General features: G+C 47.3%; 1 pseudogene; it reads left to right on the top strand.

The window, feature by feature from the left end:
* Positions 1-5,920: 5,920 nt before the first annotated feature.
* On the top strand, positions 5,921-6,328 carry LOC102998283 (60S ribosomal protein L32-like; annotated as a pseudogene).
* The last annotated feature ends 17,295 nt before the right edge of the window (positions 6,329-23,623 follow it).

Raw genomic sequence — 23,623 nt, 5'->3', positions numbered from 1 at the left:
CATACACACCCCTCACACCATGCCTTGCCCTATGCGTCTCTTCCATCTGACTGTTGTATCCTTTGATAAACTGGTAAACATAAGTATTTCCCTGGGTTCTGTTAGCCATTCTAGCAAATTATCAAACCAATTTATAGCATGGGAACTCCCAATTTATAGCCAGCTGATCAGAAGTACCAGTGACTTGTGACTGGCATTTGAAGTGAGGGCAGTCTTATGGGATTGAGCCCTTAACCTGTGGGATCTGTGCTAACTCCAGGTAGTTAGTATCAGAATTGAGTTGACTTGTAGGACACCCAGTTGATGTCCACAGAGAATTGATGGTTGGTGTTGGAAAACACTCCAGAAATGTATACACGGTTGGTGTGTTTTTCAATAGCTGAGGGCCTCATAGAGTTGGTTATAGAGGGAGTGGTTAAATCTGAATCTGTTGGCTAAAGTGACCACTTCCAATAATGAAAATAATTAACATTTATGAGCATTTAAAGTATGCCAGTCACTCTGTTAGTCTTTAAATAGTCCCTCTTTTAATGTTTCTAATAACTCCATCCAGAAAGTACTAATATTATCTCCATTTTACGGGTGAGGAAACAGAGATTTAGAAAGATTACTTGACCAAGGTCAGTCAGCTAGAAAGTAGTAGCTCCAAGATTTGAACCACTTCACTGTACTGTACAGCCAGTAGCTGCTACCAGCTTGGGCTTGAAGCCCTTCTCATTCCTGGCTCAATGCTAGCTTCTCTAGCCTGTTGTGAGGAGGGGGATCTGCAGAGGTACACACTTCCTTTCCCCGAGACTCTTCTGTTCCTGAGTAGGAATTGTGCTGGGCCCTGAGCCCATGCTTGTCTCCCCCCAGGATTTCTGGAGCAGCCACTGGTTAAGGGGAAGAGTTACCACAGACAGGAGAGCTACCTGCAGAGCCCTCTGGCTTAGTAACAAGAGTCACTGGAGGAGGGTTGCTTGGAGGCTGACTCCCAAAACTAAGAAAAAAGAGCGTCTCCAGAACATATTTCTGTTCATCTGGATTTAGTCAGCAGGAGCACCTTTGAAGAGGCCTAGGCCCTCTGCCCACTTCTACCCAAGTGACCCCTCAGGCTAGTTCTGAGCTTAGGGTAGGACTCTGGATGCTGCTACTCAGCATCACCCTGGGCCCCCAGGTATCCCTTGTCCAAGGCTTGGGCCCAAGGTAAGGACTACCACTTAGCTTTGCCCTCAGCTGGAACCTGCAGCTTGGGTTCTGCTCAGCCTCATCCTGGACTTAAGGTGGCTCTTTAGGCTCATATGGGACTAGGGACAGTTCCTCAGTCTCGAGGAAGGGGGCAGTGCCTCAGGCTTATACAGGGCTTGTGTTACTCCTCAGCCTCATGAAGGTCCTGAGGTAGCTCATGTGCATAGCCAAGTCCTAGGATGGCTCCTCAGCCTCATGAAAGTCTAAGGATGGTACCTTGACCTCATCCAGAATTTGGATGGCTGTTGTCCTGGCCCTTAAGCCAGGTTGTCTACCAACATCAGGGATCAAGCTACTGACCCTTAAGCTTCTGCTCCTCCCAGAGGCCCAGAACTAGGGACAGGTCATCCCTTGGCCTCTACCTCAGCCCTGGTTTGGGTGGGGTTCATCCTCCTCTTTAGTCTGGAGGCTGGGCCCATTATGGCCCCTCTGTGGGAAGCTGGGGATGGACAAAAGCAGGAATCTGTTTCCTGTTCATGATCCTGCTGAATCATGGTTGTTGCTTTTTGGGTTTTCTTTTCTTGGCCACTCCGCGTGGCTTGTGGGATCTTAGTTCCCTGACCAGGGATCAAGCCTGAGCCCCCTGCATTGGAAGCACAGAGTCCCAATCACTGGACAGCCAGGGAAGTTCCTCATTGTTGTTTCTTCTCAGCCTGAGATTGGCTTGGGCCTCTTTCTGTGCTTGGAGGGAAAAGAATTGTACTCAGTGGGTCTCTGGGGGCATGGGCAAAAGAAGGGGGCCAGGTTTTTCCTTGGAATTGTTTGGCTCAAGGAATTTCCTCAGGGCCACCCACAAGTAGGGGAGCCACCCAGCCTGGCAGCTCTGAGGAGAGCAGGTGAGCTTAGATGGGAACGTTCACCTGCTGTTACAGACTTGGTGCTTGATTGCTCTTGTCCTTGCTCATGCTCCAGCTCCAGTGAGGAGGGTGAAGTGACCCCCAACCATGTCTCAGGACTTTGGAGAACAGCTCGGGGATATAGATATCATTGTGTGACTGGGTTCTGGTGGAGTGTGTGAGAGGACCATCAGAGAGCTGGCCCAGTGTGGTCTCCCTGAGACAGAGGGCTCCGAATAGGTGAGTGGAGATCCCAAGTCTGAGGTCTTTGGTTGGCAGGGAGTATTCTAGGATCAGAAAGTAGAGAGGGTCCCTAGACAGGATGTTGGGACCTGGGGATATGGGAGATCTAGGAGCTCTGAGGTCCTTGATCTTGGGTGCCTGGGTAAAGGGGGAAGTTCTGGGGCTGAAGGTTTTGAGCAATGGACAAGATCCCAGGTCCAAAGTCCCTGGGCAGGAGGTGGTAGGAAGGCCTGAGGTCCCTGGGTAGGTGCATTTCCACAGGTATGCCTCATCTTTGGAGCATACTACTCTCAAGTTCACTTGGCAGTAGTCTCTGGAAAGCTTGAAGGTGAAGCTAAGCTACACAAGACCAGGATGCAGTCTGGACAAAGGAGAGGAAGCAAACCCTGAGGCTCCTCTACCTGCCTATATGGCCATGGAGCCCAATCCTCCCTTTTTCATCTCCCTACTGCCCACCCATATTCCCTTCCCTCACCAGGAGCTTCACTGTTTAGACACAGACCACAGTTTCCATGCCACCCAATGACTGGAACACAAGACTACAGCAACCCGGGACTTCCCTGGTGGCTCAGTAGTTAAGAATCCGCCTGCCAGTGCAGGGGACACAGGTTCGAGCCCTGGTCCGGGAAGATCCCACATGCCGCCGAGCAACTAAGCCCGCGAGCCACAACTACTGAGCCCGCGCGCCTAAAGCCTGTGCTCCACAACAAGAGAAGCCACCGCAAAGAGAAGCCTGTGCACCTCAAAGAAAAGTAGCCCCCACTCGCCGCAACTAGAGAAAGCCCGCGTACAGCAACAAAGACCCAACACAGACAAAAATAAATAAATTAAAATAAATAAATTAAAAAAAAAAAAGACTACAGCAACCCAAGTCTTCTCCAACCCGCAAAGGCCAGAGATCAAAGCCCACCCCTTTCTCCTGTAGGAAATTGTTGGCCAGAGTGGGCTGTATCCAAACCACTCTGCTTTCCGCCCATACCCTGACCCAGCCATCAAGGGAACTTGTCCTTAGGAAGTGTTCCACACTGTACAAATGTACCAGAACTTGGTTCACACTTCCCCTTGGTGGTCAGGGAAAGAGAGGAAGTTGGAGAGTGGGGAGGGGGCAGCTCTAGACCCCCAGCTCCAGAGGGAGCCCCCTCAGGCTGGAATGCCTGGCACCCTTACTGCCCTGGAAGAAAGGAAGAAAAATCCTGAGTGGCTCCCCAGGGCCCCACTCAATCTCTTCTTAGGCACAGGCTCCCCCTGGTGGTTACTGTCATCACCGCCAGCTCCACCATCACCCTTAAACAAGCACACACTTGCCCATTTCTTTTTTTTTTTTTTTCACTTGCCCATTTCTTGACTAAGACTGAAGAAGCCTTTGAAGGTGGTAAATTAAGGTTCTCTGAGGGCAAGAGAGGAGGAGAGGAGGAGGTCAGGGTAGAACTCAGGGAGCAAATCAAGGGGAGGGGAAGTGACCCTGGTCTTGTGCTAGGACAGTATCACCCAGAAGAAAGAGGGACATGAGCTGCCAGGATGCTTCCTCTCCAGGGCTGGAACTCTGCCCTAGCTACCAGACTGATCTGGATAATTTGAGCCAACTGAGGAGGAAGTTGAGGGCACAGCAGAGATTTCTGGGAAGGCACAGTGAGGTCATATTTTACATGAATTTGAAATATAGGAATAAGATGCTGGGCTTTATTCAAAATCAATAGTCTCACTTTATGCACAAAATGTGAAATGAAGGTGAATCTTCCTAAATATAAAACTTTTTGAGAATCACAATTTCAAGGCTAATGGACTGAGTGAACTGTAAACTGCTTACACTATTACTGCATGCGTCCCCATTTCTGCTGGTAAACAAAAATTCAGGTGGGGAGGGAGGCTGAATCAGGCTGTGAGGTCAGGGCTGAGTGACCAGGGTCACTCACCAGTTGTAGGTAGAAGCCTTGGAGTGGTTTCTCCTCTAGTTCCCAGAGGGAGAGCCGGGGCCTGGCTCCAAAGGTCGCTACACAGGAGCAAGAACAAAGGTGAGGAAAGACAGAGGCAGAGAGATGAGTAAGAGGATGAGGTTGGACCAGGAGAAGAGAGAGGAGACAGACAGATGGGAACGGGAAGAGGGACCTGGGGGAGGCAGGGAAATGCTCTCACTCTGGAGAGCAGAGGACGCTCTCAAGTGTGATTGCTGGAGGATGGAGGACAGAGCAGAGAGGGGTCCCTTGGGGCCTCTCACCAGAATTATAGCCAGAGCATAGAGCCAGTGGGACAGCTTGTCTAGGTTTGGTCTCCCAGAGCTTTCCATTATCTGAGAAATGAAGGAAAAAGGAAGGAGCTGTGAAGAGCTGAGGAAGGGGGAGTGGGGGGGTGGCCTGCACCAAGAATGAGGTCAGTCCACCTCATTTGGGCCTCGCTGAGCTAAAGGTTCTGGAGGGGCAGACTGTCCAGGTCTTTCATAGGTGTCAAGTCCTCAGGCTTTGGCAGCCACTCAGATTCCAAGGTGACATGCAGTCTTCTCAAAGCCTCTATTATTTTTGTTTTGTACCAGGGAAAAGTGGGCATTGTCCCACCCTTAACCACCCCACACAGGCTCTAGCAACAGCCTAGAGCCTCAGAACTGGGGGGCAGAGCTTCCCCAGCATAGAGCCTTCCCCAGCATAGAGCCCTTCCCACAGAGCCCTGATGCTGGACGTGGGAAGGCTACAGTGGGAGAAGGAAAGGGAAGGCTGATGGGAGGTATAGAGGCAGAGGGGACCCAAGCATAGGCAGGTCAGTGTCCTGGGCCAAGGCAGGGGGGACACTGACCTGGATATCACTGGAGAGTTATCCAGAGGGGAAATCAAGTGACTTCTTATCACTGACTAGATTGGTTCATTGTTCTCATAGCCCTTTGGGGATAGTAGAGGGTCAGTATGGGCAAGAGGTGATTCATGGGAAGCCTAGGAGAGGGAGGATGGACACATCAGTGACCCACTTCCTCCCTCCACCAACTGGTCAAGCCCTAGTGAGTTCCCCAGCGAGTAGGTCTCCCCTGTAAATGTTGGGGAAGAAAAGAACATAAGGTGGACTTTATGGGGTATAAGAGAATGGCTGCTTCAAAAGAGGGGAATGGAATGGCTCCAGAGTAGAAAGTTTGGAAGTGGATGGCCAAGAGGGATCAAACCAGAGAAGAGTCAGAAAAACAGAGTGGGGAACACTGATTGGATTTCCTAAACCTTTGTAGTTTCTCCAATAAAAGATATAGTTTCTCCCTGTAGAAAGCAGCACCTTCCCAGCTGGTCCCAAATCTCGCTACTGAGACCCTGAAGAGGTGTGTTTTTTGTTTTAATGACAAGCTTAACTGGAACTGGGAGTAGGCTCTTGATTCTGTGTCAATTTTGTTAGCCTTGTCCATCATCCCCTTAATTACATCAGTCAGACCCTTAACTCAAAGAGGGCTCCTTTGCCTGGCATGAGAGAAAGCCAGGAAGAGGATCTGTGGTTAACCCATTTCTTCCCCTATGAATAATTTTTTGGAAGCAGAGTTCCAAGGGGTCATGTATGTGGGAACGGCTGAGGAGCCATCAAGAAAACAAGAGGGAGCTCTTCTCTGCGGCACTGCCTATGGAGGTGGCAGCCATCTCCTACTAGGCATCATGGCCACCCTCAGCCCCCTCACAAAGCCCAAGATTATCAGAAAGAGGACCAAGAAGTTCATCTGGCACCAGTCAGACTGATATGTCAAAATTAAGCAGAACTGGCGGAAACCCAGAGGCATTGACAATAGAGTGCACAAGAGATTCAAGGGCCAGATCTTGATGCCCAGCATAGGTTATGGGGGCAACAAGAAAACAAAGCACATGCTGCCCAGCGGCTTTGGGAAGTTCCTGGTCCACAGGGTCAAGGAGCTTGAAGTGCTGCTGATGTGCAATAAATCTTACTATGATGAGATTGCTCACAACATCTCCTCCAAGAACCACAAAGCCATTGTGGAAAGAGCAGCCCAGCTGGCCATCAGAGTCACCAATCCCAATGCCAGGCTGTGCAGTGAAGAAAATGAATAGACAGCTCATGCACACATTTTGTTTGTGTTAATAAGACCATAAAACTCAGCAAAAAAAAAAAAAAAAGGAGAGCAGTTGTCAGTCTGTCAAGTCTGCCCTGCCTCTCCCATCTCTGTGCCCAGCTTCAATTCCCCATCACCATCCTGTCAAGCTCTGGTCATCTCTTTTCATTCCTCACATCTCTCACATCCATCTCTCAAAGTAATGGATTCTGAGCTTATGTTTATTGACCATTCAATGGACAAACCCACTGAGTCCATCAATACACTGAAATTCTTAAAAGGTTGAATTCAACAAATCTTCTGTATTATAAACTCTGTTGATATCCCAATATCCTCCACCTGGGTATTCACATCTGGGTGGGGTGGTGGAAATGGAGTGGTAGTACAAAAGAAGGATCTGGAGCTGGGGGGTACCCACCCCATATGTGCCACAATGTCTGTGCCCTCTTATCCACTCTTTCTGGAATACCATGGAGAGACTGTGGGTCCCCTACTGGTGTTCCAACTTTCTCTAACCCCAAATCCATGCGACTAATTCTAGGAAAGGGGGGATTAGGAGTTGGCCCTACTGGGACTTCTTTGGTGACTCTCCTAAAAAGTCATTCCATAAAAGGGCTATTCCTGCATGAGGCTGAGGAAATACAGAGGTGAGAAAAACCAACTGGGAGGTGCTCAAATGTAGCCATACAGAGGTAAAGGGGAACATGAATGTTGTCCTGGTTGGTGTCTTCAGGCCAGATCTAAGAGGAGAGGCTGGCTGCCCTTTCATTCCATGGACCAGGGTTGGCAGAAGTTTCCCAGGTTTCTGAAATTTTCAAACCTTCCTCAGACTTCGGGCCTCTTTCCACATAGTGACCAACTGTAAAAGCTTTGAAAGGAAAAGGTACCATGCAATTGTCTTTAGGGAGATCTTAACAGGGGGGGCAAAGAGGTGTGAGGAGAGCTGGTGCCCCACTCAGCATCCAGTCTAGAGGCGTGAGGACCCCCAGAGATTGAATGGGTAGGAAGCAGCCTGAGGCTCTTGCAGTTTGTAGGAAAGAAGAAAGGAGGCATGAGGTAGTACCAGCTGCAAGGCTTCTACAGCTCCCGGTTCAGGAAGAGAATCCCCAGAGTAGGAAAGAAAAGAACCCAGCTGAATGGCTAGGTCCTGGCAAGTAAGGAAGAAACAGGGCTCAGGGAGCTAACTTGGTTTGGCAAAAAGACCCTTATGGGGGCTTAACCCTGATGGCTTCCCCAGCATATTAAGACCACCCTCAGGAACAGTCCTACTTTGTTGATGATCATATAGGGGTTCATCTTCAAAAAAGTATTTAACACTGATATCAGCTCATTAACATCTGGGAGCTGGAGAAAGAAAAAGGGGGAGGGCAAAGACTAAGGCCATGTGCCTTGCTTGCCTCACTGGCCTCGTGGAGGCGGAAACTCCCCCTCAGTCCCTTTCCAAATCTTCACACGATAGACACAACACCCTCCCATTGTTCTATAGAGAACAGTGGTCTGGATTCTGCCAGTGCTGACCCTTCCCTGCCACCAACATTTGTGTGCCTGTCTCAATTTAAAGGCTCTTGGGGACTGGGCTGGGAATCAAATTCTCCATCATAAAGGGGCTTCTTTGGGAATTCACTGGCGGTCCAGTGGTTAGGACTCTGTGCTTTCACTGCTGAGGGCGCAGGTTCGATCCCTGGTCAGGGAAATATGATCCCACAAGCCGCACAGGGCATGGCCAAAAAAAAAAAAAAAGAGGGGCTTCTTTAAGTAGGGACAGATTTCTCCTCTCAGAGTCAATGACTCTCCAAGAGTGGGCTTAGGTTTCCTCCATCCAATTGGAGGCACATGTAGTGGGTTGAATCGTGGCCCCCAAATGATATGTCCACCCATAACCTCAGAATATGACCTGATTTTGAATAAGCATCCTTGCAGAGTTAATTAAGGTAAGGATCTCAAAAGGAGATCATCCTGGACTAGGGTGGGTCCTAAATCCAAGAATGAGTATCCTTATAAGACAGACAAGGGGGCTTCCCTGGTGGCGCAGTGGTTGAGAATCTGCCTGCCAATGCAGGGGACACGGGTTCGAGCCCTGGTCTGGGAAGATCCCACATGCCGCGGAGCAACTAGGCCCGTGAGCCACAATTGCTGAGCCTGCGCGTCTGGAGCCTGTGCTCCGCAACAAGAGAGGCCGCGACAGTGAGAGGCCCGCGCACCGCGATGAAGAGTGGCCTCCGCTCGCCGCAACTAGAGAAAGCCCTCGCACAGAAACGAAGACCCAACACAGTCAAAAATAAATAAAATTAAATTAAAAAAAAAAAAAAAAAAAGACAGACAAGGGGACAACACAGAGACACAGAAGGAGAAGGTCATGTGAAGACAGAGCAGAGATTGGAGTGATGGGTCTACAAGCCAAGGAATGCCAAGGATTGCTGCCAGCCCCCAGAAGCTAGGAAAGAGGCATGGGATGGATTCTCCTCAGAGCCTCCAGAACAAACCAACCTTGTGGACACCTTAGTTTTGAACTTCTGACCTCCAGAACTGTGAGAGAATAAATTTCTGTTGTTTAAAGCCACCAAGTTTGTGATAATTTGTTACTGCAGCCTTAGAAAGCTAACACACACCCCAAGAATGAGGCTGGGTCTCCCTCATCAGGTCTCCCTAAGGACGGGGTATATATCTTGGGTGGAGGCTATCTTTTCTGGGTCAGACTCAGGATAGCAGTAAAGAGCTGAAGGTCTTGGGAGGGCCCCTCACCAAGCTAAGGCTGAGGTTGAGCCTTAAGCCATGAACTTGCACTTGCTGGTAGAGCTCCCTGCACTTGCCCAGGGTGCTATAAGGCTGCTGCCAGGGTCTGGAGCTCTGACCCCTCTTCCTAGAGAGCTGAGAGGCAAGGTCCCCATTGCTTGGCAATACCTTCTTCAATGCTGCTTTGGTTGCTAGGAGAGGAGCCAAGAACAACAAACAGGACCCAGGCTCTGGTGTTGACAGTGGGAAGAGGACCTGGCTTTGACCTCAGCCTGGGGAGGAACTGCTCTGCCAGGCCACACTGGGGCTACAATCCTGGGGACCCCCTGGATAACTTCCACCCCTCCCCAACACACACACACACACACACACACACACACACACTAGAAGAGCATTTCACACCTCAAAGTACCTCCCTGGACTTCCCTGGTGGCACAGTGGTTAAGAATACGTCTGTCAATGCAGGGGACACGGGTTCGATCCCTGGTCCGGGAAGATCCCACATGCCGCAGAGCAACTAAGCCCTTGCGCCACAACTACTGAGCCTGTGCTCTAGAGCCTGAGAGCCAGAACTACTGAGCCCATGTGCCGCAACTACTGAAGACTGCGTGCCTAGAGCCCATTCTCCGCAACAAGAGAAGCCACCTCAATGAGAGGCCCACGCACCACAACGAAGAGTAGCCCTTGCTCGCTGCAACTAGAGAAAGCCTGCGTGCAGCCAAAAATTAAAGAAAAAAAAGTAACTCCCTGTCACCTACTTCATCTGATCCTCCTACCCTCTGAAGCCCACAGAGCAGCAGTTATGATGCCCATATTACAGAGAAAACTAAGCTGCAAACAGGCAAGCTGGATCCTTGGCTAGCAGGTGAGAGAGGTGGGACTAGAAAGGAGACAGGTCTACAGGCTTTAGGCCAGCACCCTTCCCCTTCCCGTGTGGGATCCTATCCTTGAGCTGAGAGGGGTTCCCCAGATCCACACGGCAAGGGGAAGGGTGACCCCCAGGCATAAGCGGACTACCCTAGCAGTGGGAGTTTAACTTAGTACTTAGGAAAGACAGGCGTATGAACAAAGGACCAAGAGCACTGAAACTTATAAAGCAAAGGAGGTGCATGTAAAAATAAAACATCCTTCTATTTTAATTAGCCCCAACGCTTCAAGAGGGCCTGCCTGCCCATCGATCTGAGGCATTCCTCCCAAGTGTTAGAAGGGTACCTGGAGGCACACTGGATAAGAACTCACAAGGATTTAATCCTGCCTTTACCACCTATAGTCTGTGTAACCTTGAATAACTTTCTTAACCTCTTTGAGCCTCAATTTCCTCAGCCATAAAAGAGGAAAAGGAATAGTATCTACATTATAGAACAGTTTTGAGGATTAAAAGAGAGAATGACTGTGGAAGAACTTACTTGTAAATTCTATACATGTCATTTGGAGGGCACTAATAGTTAGGAACCTTAGGAATCTCTTAAGATCAGTTTCTCTAACTCTGTTTTCCACAGGAGGAAACTGAGGATCTGAGGATAAATGACGGAGAAAGGGTCACAAAGTAAGTACAACAGAATTATATCATACAAAGAGATTAGATTTTAAAGTAAACACACAGGTCAAAAAATGAATCAGGGGGCTTCCCTGGTGGCGCAGTGGTTGAGAATCCGCCTGCCAATGCAGGGGACACGGGTTCGAGCCCTGGTCTGGGAAGATCCCACATGCCGCGGAGCGGCTGGGCCCGTGAGCCACAATTGCTGAGCCTGCGCGGCTGGAGCCTGTGCTCTGCAACAAGAGAGGCCGCGATAGCGAGAGGCCCGCGCACCGCGATGAAGAGTGGCCCCCGCTTGCCACAACTGGAGAGAGCCCTCGCACAGAAACGAAGACCCAACACAGCCATAAATAAAATAAATTAAAAAAAAAAAAAAATGAATCATATAGTCAGAACATGATAGCTCCTTAAATCATCCATAAAATAAGGTAGAGCTGACCTCTCAATAAGTCCAGCTCAGCCAGTTGGGAACCAATTGTTGTTTCATTGGTTGAGCACCAGATTTGGCAGCTGGCTTGCTTTTAGGGTCCATGTTGCATGAAAAATGCTTGAATCATTGAACTCACACTTAGTGTAACTGAGACGCCACCTCCCTTCTCACCCTGCCAGTTGTTTAAAGTGGAGTCGCTCTTTGCTGAGCGCAGACGGCTGTACTAGACCTAAGTTAAACGGGTCTATGGTGTGGCTCCACAGAGGTGGAAGCCAGATTCAAACCTAATAGCTGTGCCTTCCTCCCAAGCATTTGCTCATCCAGCTAGGAGGTCTTGACTGCTGTCACTGTGGGCCTGCTTCTACCTGAGCCTGGGCTGCTCTGCCCGCCCACAGCGCCCCCCCCCAACCCATCCCTCTCACCCTCAATCTGGTCAGAAAAGGATTCCAGCATGGGCTTTTGATGCTGTGACGTTGTGATTTATAATAAGAAATATGTAGTTGGTCTTCGTCTCCATTTCTGGCACAGAGCTCCTAAAATTCTTGGAGCTTCATAATTGATAAATGTGTCTTGAGAAACACGTCTTGATATTCATAACAAATAAACCCGTTCAACTACACCAGAGTTTATGTTAATGAAGTGACTTTTGGAAAGTACCTAAGGCTGGGGCTGGTTGCCAGGGGAACCAACCTAGTGATCAGAGGGTTGGAACTTTCAGCTCCACCCCCTGACCTCCAGGGAAGGGAGAGGGACTGAAGGTTGAATCCATCACCAATAGTCAATGATTTAATCAATCATGTCTATGTAATGAGGTCTCCATAAAAACCCCAAAGGACTGGATTCAGAGAGCTTCCAGGTTGGTGAACCAGAATGAATCCACAGGGCAGAAGGTGGTGTACTCCAAACTCCCCAGAGAGAGAAGCTCCTGCGTTCAGGACCCTCCTGGACCTCTACCTATGTATCTCTTCACCTGGCTGTTCATTCATATCCTTTAATAGCCTTTGTAATAAACTGGTAATCTAGTAAGTAAACTGGTTTCCTAAGTTCCCTGAGCTGCTCTAGCAAATTAATCAAACCAAGGAGGGATGGCATGGGAACGTCCAATTAATAGCCAGTCGGTCAGAAGCACAGGTAACAACCTGGACTTATGATTGGCATCTGAAGTGGGGGGGCAGTCTTGTGGGACCAAGCCCTTAACCCATAGGATCTGATGCTATTCTCCAGGTAGATAGTGTCAGAATTGAGTTGAATTGTAGGACACCCAGCTGGTACTGGAGAATTGCTTGGTGGTGTTGAAAAAAACATAATGGAGATACCCACGGAGGGCGATCCACATGTTGATCCCCAGCAAGGGCCTGAAATCTGGGGGAGACAGAATGATAATGAGCCACCAGAGTTCCCAGTCCCTCCTAGTCCCACTGCAGGCTGCTTCCACCTCACCCAGCAAGTTGGACTGGATTTTTCTGATGGTCTCCTATCCATAGATAGAGTTTACATCCATGTCCTGGGAGGTAGAGGGAGCAGGGTCAGGACACTAGGAGTAAGTTAAAATTCGAGGGAAGGGGGTTTCCTGCCCAGAAATCTTAGGGAGAAGGAACAGAGAAATGAGATTGGGTGGACTGATGTCTCACATCTGTGACTGTGAGGCCTGGAATCTGACACTCCCATGGGTGTGACTCAGGCTCTCTGGGAGGCTGGGATTCTGGAGTGGGGGTAGGATCTGAGTCTGGGACTCAGAGAGAAATTCCCAGGGGTGGAGGGAGGGTTATGTCCCCTCTGTGCCTGAAGGATGGACTTAAGGAAAGAGTGAAGGTTGTACATGTTATTTCCAAGGGAGTAGCTGCTGTAGGAAATGGCCTCACACAGTTGCTTATTGCTTATGAAGCTGCAGATGTTCCAGCCCCTGAGGAGACAAGGCAGGAGAGAGAGTGGGAAAGAACTCAAGGCCAGGTCAGAGTATGCAGAAAGGTTGAGTCAGTAGAGGACAGGTGGGGGTGTAGAAATTAAGAGAAGATGGATGAGGTGAGGGGTCAGGGAGGAGAGAGAAAAATGGAAGAGGGGTCAGAGGCAGATGAGAGGAACCAGAGTATAGGCAGGGGTTGGGTTTGGGGAGTTCTGGGTAATGAAAGGGATGGTTCTTGGAGGGATGGGGCCGAGAAAGTCAGAGTGGGGAGCAAGTTGCATAAGGTGGGGAGGGGTTACAGGTTAGGGTAGGATCTTCCTGAGGAGACCAGAGGTGGCTCCTGGCCTGAGTGACTAGCTTTCAGACATGAGGGGTGGGCACTGGGTAGGGGAAGGGCAACAAACAAGAGGAGCGTGGTCACACCCAGCGGGAAGCAGGCAGATAGGTGGTGCTGGGAACTGGAGTGATAAAATGAATAGCCCCTGCAGAACTCACACAGGCAGCCTTACAGGCTGAAGCCAGACAGAAAGAGCACCAGACCGAGGATGAAGGCAAGCATCAGGTACCGTTATGTAGCCAGCCTCGTATTTCAAGACCTGGGAGGGGGCCTGGAGGGAATGTGGTCTTAGGCTTCAGCCAGACATCCAGGTAGCTACTCACACGTCTTACCTCCCACGTATGCAGGGCAGGGAGGGGTGGTGGCAGGGTGGCCTCTGGAGGCCAAACTTGCAAATGGAGCTCGCCTTATCTTCTTGAAGATGTCCCACTGGCTGTCCTTGTTTTTTAGAGACCAAGAGACCTTGCTCTCACAAGTCTAGGTCTAAGTGTGAGAAGAAGCAGAGTGGTGAGACAGAAGGGACCCAGTTAGCCAGCACCTCCTGGACAAAGGGAGACAGCCTCTCCCATGCCCCTCCTTATACTATCCAGAAAGCATCATGATATACTGATATGGGACAGGAGGGCTCCAGTGGGGTACTCCAGAGCCTCTCTGCTTTGCTGCTAGACTGGCCTACTTAATTTGCAGTTTCCTAGCTCTTAACCCTCCCATTCCTCCAAACCAGTCCTCCCATTCCTCCAAACCAGTCCTCCCACACATCCTACTTCACAGTCCCGGCCACTCCCACCCCAGTGGGCTTTGAAGCATCTCCTGGGGTGACCTCCTGGCAGTGAGCAGGCTGGGAAAGGGGAGATGGAAGGACTGTTTCTGGTCTAACAGTTGGCTGGGGAGTGAGATGTCTTAGCCCTGCCCCGACCCCGGCCAACCTCCCAGGGCCTCTTGGCATTATCACAATAGCTAATCTTTACTGAAAGCTTACTCTGTGCCAGGCATTCTCTAAACTCTCTATATCAATTCATCCTCCTAACAATCCTCTAAGACAGGTGCTATTATTATCCCCATTTTAGAGATGAGGAAACAAGCTCAAGGAGGTTAAATAACTTGTTCAGTGTTACCCACCTATAAGTGGTTGGGCCAGGATTCAAAAAAGGGGTGTCTCTAGCAAGAGCCCGTGCTCTGAACCACTGTGCGGTGATTACTTCAGGGGTCCCTATTTTAGTTCATGGCACCAGTGTCCTCCCAGTTCCTCCAAACCTTAACATTGCTTTTCATCCTTCCCACCTACTCACTCCCCATATTCAATAAACTGCCAAATTGTATCTATACTCCTGCTTCTCTCCCCAGTCCCAACACAAACACCCTAATTCAGGCCTTTATTACTTCCCACCAGGACTTTGTCTCTTTTATGGTTAGTATTGGTTGTTATAAAGGTAGTGTGAGTACATTAAAGGAAGTTTGAAAAATGGCAAAGAGAAGAAAAATCCACCCAGAATCCAATCATCTTATTCCCACCACTGTACTTTCTTCCCATGTATTGATACTTTTTCCCCAGGCATAGACCTTTTACATAATTGCAGACATTTTGTATGATAATTTATCATCCTACTTTTTCAGTTAACATTGATGGTAAGTGTATTTTTCACATTCTTTTAACCTCTTGGTAAACATCATTTGATGGCTGTATAGTATTCCATTCTTAGAATGTCCCATAGTCAACCAAGCCATTCTCCTATCCATCACTTTCAGGAGTTTCCAAATTTTCTATATTATAAGTAATGCTGTGATTCCCAGAAATGAAATTAGTGGGTCAAATGTTGTGTACATTAATATAAGTTGCTTTTCTGAGAGATTAGTTTACTTAAAGTGTAAGATTCTCCTCTCTTCACATCCCTTTCAGCATTGAGTAGGATCATTGAAAATCTTTGCCTCTTTAGTATGATTCTATTTACATACTTCAAAAACCAGGCAAAATCAATCATGGTGTTAAAAATTAGGACAGTGGGCTTCCCTGGTGGCGCAGTGGTTGAGAATCTGCCTGCCAATGCAGGGGACATGGGTTCGAGCCCTGGTCTGGGAAGATCCCACATGCCACAGAGCAACTAGGCCCGTGAGCCACAACTACTGAGCCTGCGCGTCTGGAGCCTGTGCTCCACAAGAGAGGTCGTGATAGTGAGAGGTCCGCGCACCGCGATGAGGAGTGGCCCCCACTTGCCGCAACTAGAGAAAGCCCTCGCACAGAAATGAAGACCCGACACAGCCAAAAATAAATTAATTAATTAATTAAAAAAAAAAATTAGGACAGCACTTACCCTTGCAGGGGAAAAATGATTAGGAAGGGTCATGAGGAAGACTTCAGGGTGCCGGTAATGTTCTACTTCTTGATCTCAGTGCTGGTTCAGTTTGTGTGTTTAGTTGGAGAAAATTCATCAAGTTGTATTTTTATGATATGTGTACTTTTCTGTATGTTATACTTCAAAGCATAGTTTACCAAGTGCACCAAAAGCATAAGCAACAAAAGAAAAAATAGATAATTTGGACTTCATCAAAGTTTAAAACTTTTGTGCTTCAAAAGACACTGTCATAAAAGCAAAAAGACAACCCACAGAATGGGAGAAAACATTTGCAAACCATACATCTGATAAAAGACTTGCATCTACAATGTATAAATAACTCTTAAAACTCAATAAGAGGGCTTCCCTGGTGGCGCAGTGGTTGAGAATCTGCCTGCTAATGCAGGGGACACGGGTTCGAGCCCTGGTCTGGGAAGATCCCACATGCCACGGAGCAGCTGGGCCCGTGAGCCACAATTGCTGAGCCTGCGCGTCTGGAGCCTGTGCCCCGCGACGGGAGGGGCCGCGATAGAGAAAGGCCCGCGCACCGCGATGAAGAGCGGTCCCCGCACCGCGATGAAGAGTGGCCCCTGCTTGCCGCAACTGGAGAAAGCCCTCGCACGAACCGAAGACCCAACACAGCCAAAAATAAATAAATAAATAAATAAATAAATAAATAAGAAAATCCTTTAAAAAAAAAAAAAAAACTCAATAAGAAATAATATGAAAAAGAAAATATATATAATTGAATCACTTTGCTGTACACTTGAAACTAACACAACGTTGTACATTAACTATACCTCAAAAAAAAAAAAACCAATAAAAAGACAACTAAAAAATGGGCAAAGGATCTGAAGAGACATTTTTCCAAAGAAGGTATACAAATGGCTAATAAAAGATGCTCAGTGGGGACTTCCCTGGTGGCACAGTGGTTAAGAATCCACCTGCCAATGCAGGGGACATGGGTTCAAGCTCTGGTCCAGGAAGATCCCACATGCCACAGAGCAGCTAAGTCCACGTGCCACAACTACTGAGCCTGCGCTCTAGAGCCTGCGAGCCACAACTACTGAGCCCGCGTGCCTAGAGCCCATGCTCCACAACAAGAGAAACCACTGCAATGAGAGGCCTGCACACCGCAACGAAGAGTAGCTCCTGATCGCCGCAACTAGAGAAAGCCCTCGCACAGCAATGAAGACCCAATGCAGCCAAAAATAAAAATTAATTAATTAATTAAAAGAAAAGAGATGCTCAATGTCATTAGTCATCAGGGAAATGTAGATCAAAACCATGATGAGATACTACTTTGCACACTCCAAGATGGCTATGATAAAAACAAAAAAGACAGATGATAACAAGTGTTGGGGAGGATATAGAGAAATTAGAACCTTCATATATTGCTCATGGGACTGTAAAGTGGTGCAGTCACTTTGGAAAACAGTCTGGCAGTTGCTCAAAAGGTTAAACATAGAGTTACCATATGACCCAGCAATTCCACTTCCAAGATTTTAAATACCATAGAAGAAATCAGAAAGGAAAAGAGTGAATAATAAAAAAAGAAAAAAAATGAAGAGTGATCAAGTTTACTACATATAGACTAAATTTATAACTTTGGTATATGTGTGCGTAAATAAAAAGGTAGATCCTGACTCCCTACCCCCTACACCCACCAAAAAAAAAAACGCAGGTGTGCAGGGAAATACATTTGCAGCAAATATGATGAGTTACAATCTTTTTGTACAATTAAGGTATACACCCAAGAGAAATCAAAATATGTATCTAATCAAATATGTGTACCTAAATGTTCATAGCAGCATTATTCATAGCAGATAGAAAATAGAAACAACCCAAATGTCCCTCAACTGATGAATGGATAAATCAGATGTAGTATATTCATACAGTGGAAAATTATACTTGGCAATAAAAAGAAATGAAATACTGATACATGGGGCGACATGGATGAAATTTGAAAATATGCTAAGTGACAGAAGCTAGGCACAAAAGACCATATATTGTATGAATCCATTTATATGACATGTCTGGAATAGGCAAATTAATAAAGATATAAAGTAGTGGTGCAGGGGTTAAAACACCACACTCCCAATGCAGTGAGCCGGGGTTTGATCCCCAGTCAGGGAACTAGATCCCACATGATGCCGCAACTAAGAGTTCGCATGCCACAACTAAGAAGCCTGCGAGCCTCAACTAAGACCCGGCACAACCAAATAAATAAACATTAAAATAAAAAAAAAAGACGTAAAGTAGATTAGTAGTTGTCTGGGGCTGGGATAGCGGGGGAAAATGCTGCATGACTGCTGTTGGGTATGGGTTTTCGAAGTGATAAAAATGTTTTAAAATAGGTTTTGGAGATGTTTGCACAACACTTAAGAATATACTAAAAGCCATTGAACTGTACACTTTAAATGGGTGAATTGTATGGTGTGTAAATTATATCTCAATAAAGCTGTTACATATTTTTTTAATTTACTAAAAGAAATCTTTGTTTAATAGACAAAAAAGAGCCATATTATTATTTTTTAATTTTTTAAAAATTTATTTTATTTTATTTTTGGCTGCATTGGGTCTTCGTTGCTGTGCGGGCTTTCTCTAGTTGTGGTGAGCGGGGGCTACTCTTTGTTGCGGTGCTTGGGCTTCTCATTGCGGTGGCTTCTCTTGTTGCGGAACACAGGCTCTAGATGCACAGGCTTCAGTAGTTGTGGCTCGTGGGTTCTAGAGCGTAGGCTCAGTAGTTGTGGTGCACGGGCTTAGCTGCTCTGCAGCTTGTGGTATCTTCCCGGACCAGGGCTCGAACCCGTGTCCCCTGCATTGGCAGGCGGATTCTTTTTTTTTTTTTTTTTTTTTTTTTTTTTTATAAGAAATTCACGTTATTTATTTATTTATTTATTTATTTATGACTGTGTTGAGTCTTCGTTTCTGTGCGAGGGCTTTCTCTAGTTGCGGCAAGTGGGGACCACTCTTCATCGCGGTGCGCGGGCCTCTCACCATCGCGGCCTCTCTTGTTGCGGAGCACAGGCTCCAGACGCGCAGGCTCAGTAATTGTGGCTCACGGGCTTAGTTGCTCCGTGGCATGTGGGATCTTCCCAGACCAGGGCTCGAACCCGTGTCCCCTGCATTGGCAGGCAGATTCTCAACCACTGCGCCACCAGGGAAGCCCGGCAGGCGGATTCTTAACCACTGTGTCACTAGGGAAGCCCAAGAGCCATATTATTTAAATATACATTCGATTACTATATTTCTATGTGTTTTAGTCTTAGTGCTTCCTCCTCTGAAATTGTCCTTTACCCTTTTACCTAGTGAGGAGGCTCTTTATTAAACTTATTTTGCATTAATTAATTGTACAGAAAGATTGTAACTCATCATATTTGCTGCAAATATATTTCCCAGCACACCTGCTTTTTTTTTTTTTTTTTTTTTGGCCGGTGTGAGGGGTAGAGAGTCAGGATCTACTTTTTTATTTACACACACATATACCAAAGTTATAAATTCAGTCTATATGTAGTAAAATTGATCACTCTTTTCATTTTTTTTCTTTTTTTATTATTCACTCTTTTCCCTTCTGATTTCTTCTATGGTATTTAAAACCTTACAAGTTTATCCTTTCCACACATACTTCTAGAAAGGTGATGAATACTATTTCATCTTATTTTCATCTAATTTTATTTGCTTACATTTAATTCTTTAATCTTATACAATTTATTTTATGATAAGATAGGATCTTTTTGTTTTGGTTTTTTAAGTTGCTAGTAGTATGGACTTCTCGGCCCCGTACTTGGTCCCCCTTCTCTAGTTCTACACACCACGCTAAACCAATCTTACTTAAAAAAAAATATCTAACTAGGTCACTTCTCTGTTCAAAAACAGTTAGTGGCTTCCCACTCCCTATAAAATTAAGTCTAAACTTATCAGCTTGGGAATTCCCTGGTGGTCTAGTGGTTACGACTCCAAGCTTTCACTGCAGAGGGCCCGGGTTTGATCCCTGGTCGGGGAGCTAAGATCCCACAAGCCACGCAGTGCGGCCAAAAAAAATAAACAAACTTCGCAGCTTGTCATTCAAAACTCTCTACAATCTAGAAAGACTACAGAGGGCAGTTTTGCTGATTCGTTCTCTCCTATCCAGCAAAGTACCCACCATTCCTTCCCTTGACCATCCCATTTCAGTACGTTCCCTAAAGCTATCCCTCTACTTAGAATGTCTGTCGATCCTTGACAAAATTACTTGTCACAGGTCCACCTCTATTCCACAATCACAACCAATTTCACCTTCAGCAAGAAGTGTTCCCAGATCACTTTAGCCAAAACGAATTTCTCTCCCTGTAAGTCTAAAACACTTCGCAGGTTTCTAATCCTGCTCCCTGATGTGTGCTTTTACTCAACATGTGGCTATGTCTGACTTTCCCCTGTTTGGGGAGTTTCAGGAGGGCAGGGACCAGGTCTTAACCATGACCTCCTTAGACCCTGCAGTGACAGTCCATTACATTTGGATGAAATTCAAAATCCTTGCTATCTTTGTGATCTTAGGCAAGTTGCTTGGCCTCTCTGGCACTTAGTTTCCTCCTATTAATGGGAGATAATAACAGTACCCACAACACAGAGCTGTGCTCAGCTTTCGATGAGATAATAATTGATATAAAGCATTTCTCACAATACCTGGTGCAGAATGAATGTTAACTGCTATTGTCATCATCGTTATTGACACCATGGCATTGTCCCATCTCGCCTCAGCCTCTCTCCTGCCACCACTTTCCCTTGCTCACCAGGCCCAGAACCCACTGGTGTTCTATTCTTCCAACACACTAAGCACTTCCCAGCATCAGGACCTGTTTCCTCCCCATGAAATCTCCCTCCCCATGCTAGTCACCTGGTCGAGTCCTCCTAATCCTTCATGTCTCAGCTGATACATCACTCCCTTAGAGATGCCTTCTTTAACACACCAGTTTAAATTAGGTCTCTCTCTGGGACTTCCCTGGCAGTCCAGTGGTTAAGACTCTGCGCTTCCATTGCAGGGGGCATGGGTTTGATCCCTGGTTGGGGAACCAAGATCCCCGCATGCTGTGTGGCACAGCCAAAAAAAAATAGGTCTCTATTATATATCTAACCTGCATTATTCAGTTATATATAAATTGTAATTGCATATATATGTAACTGTTTAATATCTATTTCCCCACCCAACTCTATAAGTCATGTTTTCTTATCTACTGTTCCATCTCCAGTTCCTGGCATGTTGTAGATGCTCACTAAATGTAGTTTGACTAGCTGAATGAATGAATAGACAGAGTACTTTATATAGCAGGTACTCAATAAATGTTTGGACTTTTTTTTTTTCTTTTGGCTGCGTGGCTTGCGGGATCTTAGTTTCCCCGATCAGGGATAGAACCTGGACCCTTCACAGCGAAAGTGCTAAGTCCTAACCATTGGACCACCAGGAAATTCCCAGTAAATGTTTGAACTTTAATTCAAGTTAACCCTAGATCCTCTGCCATAGTAAACGCACTCAGACCTGGGCTTCAGAGGTGGGAACATGAGTTTGCAGAGATCACACCAAAATATAAAACCAAGAAAAACTCTGCACACGTAAAATAGGAGAAAGGAATAAAAATGTTCATAGGAAGGCTCTTCATGAGAGCAGAAACCATGATAGAAACAACCCAGATGTCCAGTGACAGGAGAATGAAGAACTGTGGTATAGTCACATATGGAATACTACACAGCCGTCAAAATGCATGAACTGCAGCAATATGAATCTTAGTAATATTAAGTAAAAATAATAAGCAGCCGAAAACTACATACAGCAGTATTCCTCTATAATAAGGTTAAAAAAAACTAAAAAAAAAAAAAAATTGGAAATACATAAAGCTAAAGCTAAGATAAACTTGTAAAAAGGAAAGAAGAATGGGGGATACCGCAGGAGGAGGATGCATTTCAGTTACTGCCAAGGTCCTAGCTTTCATGTGATAAGTTCTTATGACAGTACTATAATTAAATAAATGTGTCCTGTGCATAGGGCAATGAAAAGACTGTGCCATGAAACAAGGGTATGATTAATCTAATTCTGTGCACCTGACATCCATTAAAGGCAAGGGAGAGAAATTATGCCTACTTCCTCCAGGTAGCCTTATTTGTTGGGGGAGAGGGGGAAAAGTTTCTTCCTTCCTAACCCTCTCTGGGACTTTTCTCTAGGGACTGTCTCTAGGTTCTCCTCCTGGAGAGGTGAGCTGGTGGCACAGAGGTGGGGCAGCAGGGAGAGGAGTAATCCAGGGTTTAGCTACTTCAGGAAAAGGGCTCTGGAATTGGTGGAGTAGGAACCTGGAGGTGGGTCAGCTTCCATTACCATTCAGCTCCCCCCATTCCCTAGGCTAAGAACTACAGGGTGTGTAGTCTGTCGTTCATTTCCTGTTCTTCATTGAAGACCGCCGGATGGAGTGGAAAGAAGCCTAAGAGGTGGGTCCTGAGAGAACGGGACTGTGGCCACATGGTAGAGTGCTGTAAGCATTCTGGGTACTGGGGAGCTGGGTCCAGTGGAGGCCAAAACCACCATCTTCAAAATTCAGTTTGGGGACTTCCCTGGTGACGCAGTGGTTAAGAATCCGCCTGCCAGTGCAGGGGACACGGGTTCGAGCCCTGGTCCGGGAAGATCCCACATGTCGCGGAGCAAATAAGCCCGTGCGCCACAACTACTGAGCCTGCACTCTAGAGCCCACGAGCCACAACTACTGAAGCAGGTGCGCCGAGAGCCCGTGCTCCGCAACAAGAGAAGCCACTGCAATGAGTAGCCCCCGCTCGCCTCAACTAGAGAAAGCCCGCACACAGCAACAAAGACCCAATGCAGCCAAAAATAAATCAATTAATTAAAAAAAAAAATTCAGTTTGGAACTAGGGGGCCGCTGACTCACAACTTTTTACACATTCCCTCTTTACAGCCTGGCCCAGAACACGCCTGGGCCATCCTAAGCACCCCGTGCCCCTCATCTCCCAGTCTTCCCTGCCCTTTCCTTCTTCATCCTAACTATAACTCCTAATCCTGTACTCTCACCTCTACTTCCACCAATCCCCAAAATGAGACCCTACTTTGTGAAAAAAGGGACTGGGGGGAAGCTCTGGGAGGGCAGCTTCAAACTTTCCACCTTAGGGGAAGGGGCTTAAGGTCAGATTGAACTGGGCTGGGCTGGCTGGGCTGGCCTCTTACCTTTAAAAGGGGTTAGAGGTCAGGCTGGACTGGGCTACTGGTATAAAAGGGGCTGGAGATTGTGCTGGACTAGACTAGCAGTCCTAAGAAAGGGGCTGGAGGGCTTCCCTCGTGGCACAGTGGTTAAGAATCCGCCTGCTAATGCAGGGGACACGGGTTCAAGCCCTGGTCCGGGAAGATCCCACAGGCCACGGAGCAACTAAGCCCGTGTGCCACAATTACTGAGCCTGAGCTCTAGAGCCCGAGAGCCACAACTACTGAAGCCCGTGCACCTAGAGCCCGTGCTCCGCAAGAAGAGAAGCCACCACAATGAGAAGCCCTCGCACCGCAATGAAAAGTAGCCCCTGCTCACCGCAACTAGAGAAAGCCCACATGCAGCAATGAAGACCCAATGCGGCCAAAAATAAATAAATAAACTAAATACATTTAAAAAAAAAAAGAAAGGGGCTGGAGACCAGGCTGGATTGGACTGGGTTAGGAAACATGGGGAAGGAGCTGGGTTCAGGCTGAGCTGGGGGCCTGGGGGTCAAGGCCTGGGCCTCTGCAGTGGGGCCCAGCGGCATACACAGTTGGGCTGAAACAAGTTTTTCAGCATCATGCTGGGCCTGGGACTGGGCCCTCCCCTGCACCCGGAAACAGAGGACATGAGGGCTTTGAAGGGCTTACTTCCCCCACCCCAGAAATTCCTCCTGAACAAGGGCCTTCCCCAGAGGGGCCACTGGGGCAAACAGGGAGGAGCCAGATCTGGGGCTTCAGAGGAAGTCACTGGCCACCAGTTTTCCTGAGTTCAAAAAGTGGGTTCCCCTGTCTCTCTGGCCCATT

This window comes from Balaenoptera acutorostrata, chromosome 16 (assembly GCF_949987535.1).
Source record: "Balaenoptera acutorostrata chromosome 16, mBalAcu1.1, whole genome shotgun sequence".
NCBI lineage: Eukaryota > Metazoa > Chordata > Mammalia > Artiodactyla > Balaenopteridae > Balaenoptera > Balaenoptera acutorostrata.
This window is presented reverse-complemented; position numbering and strand designations above follow the sequence as displayed.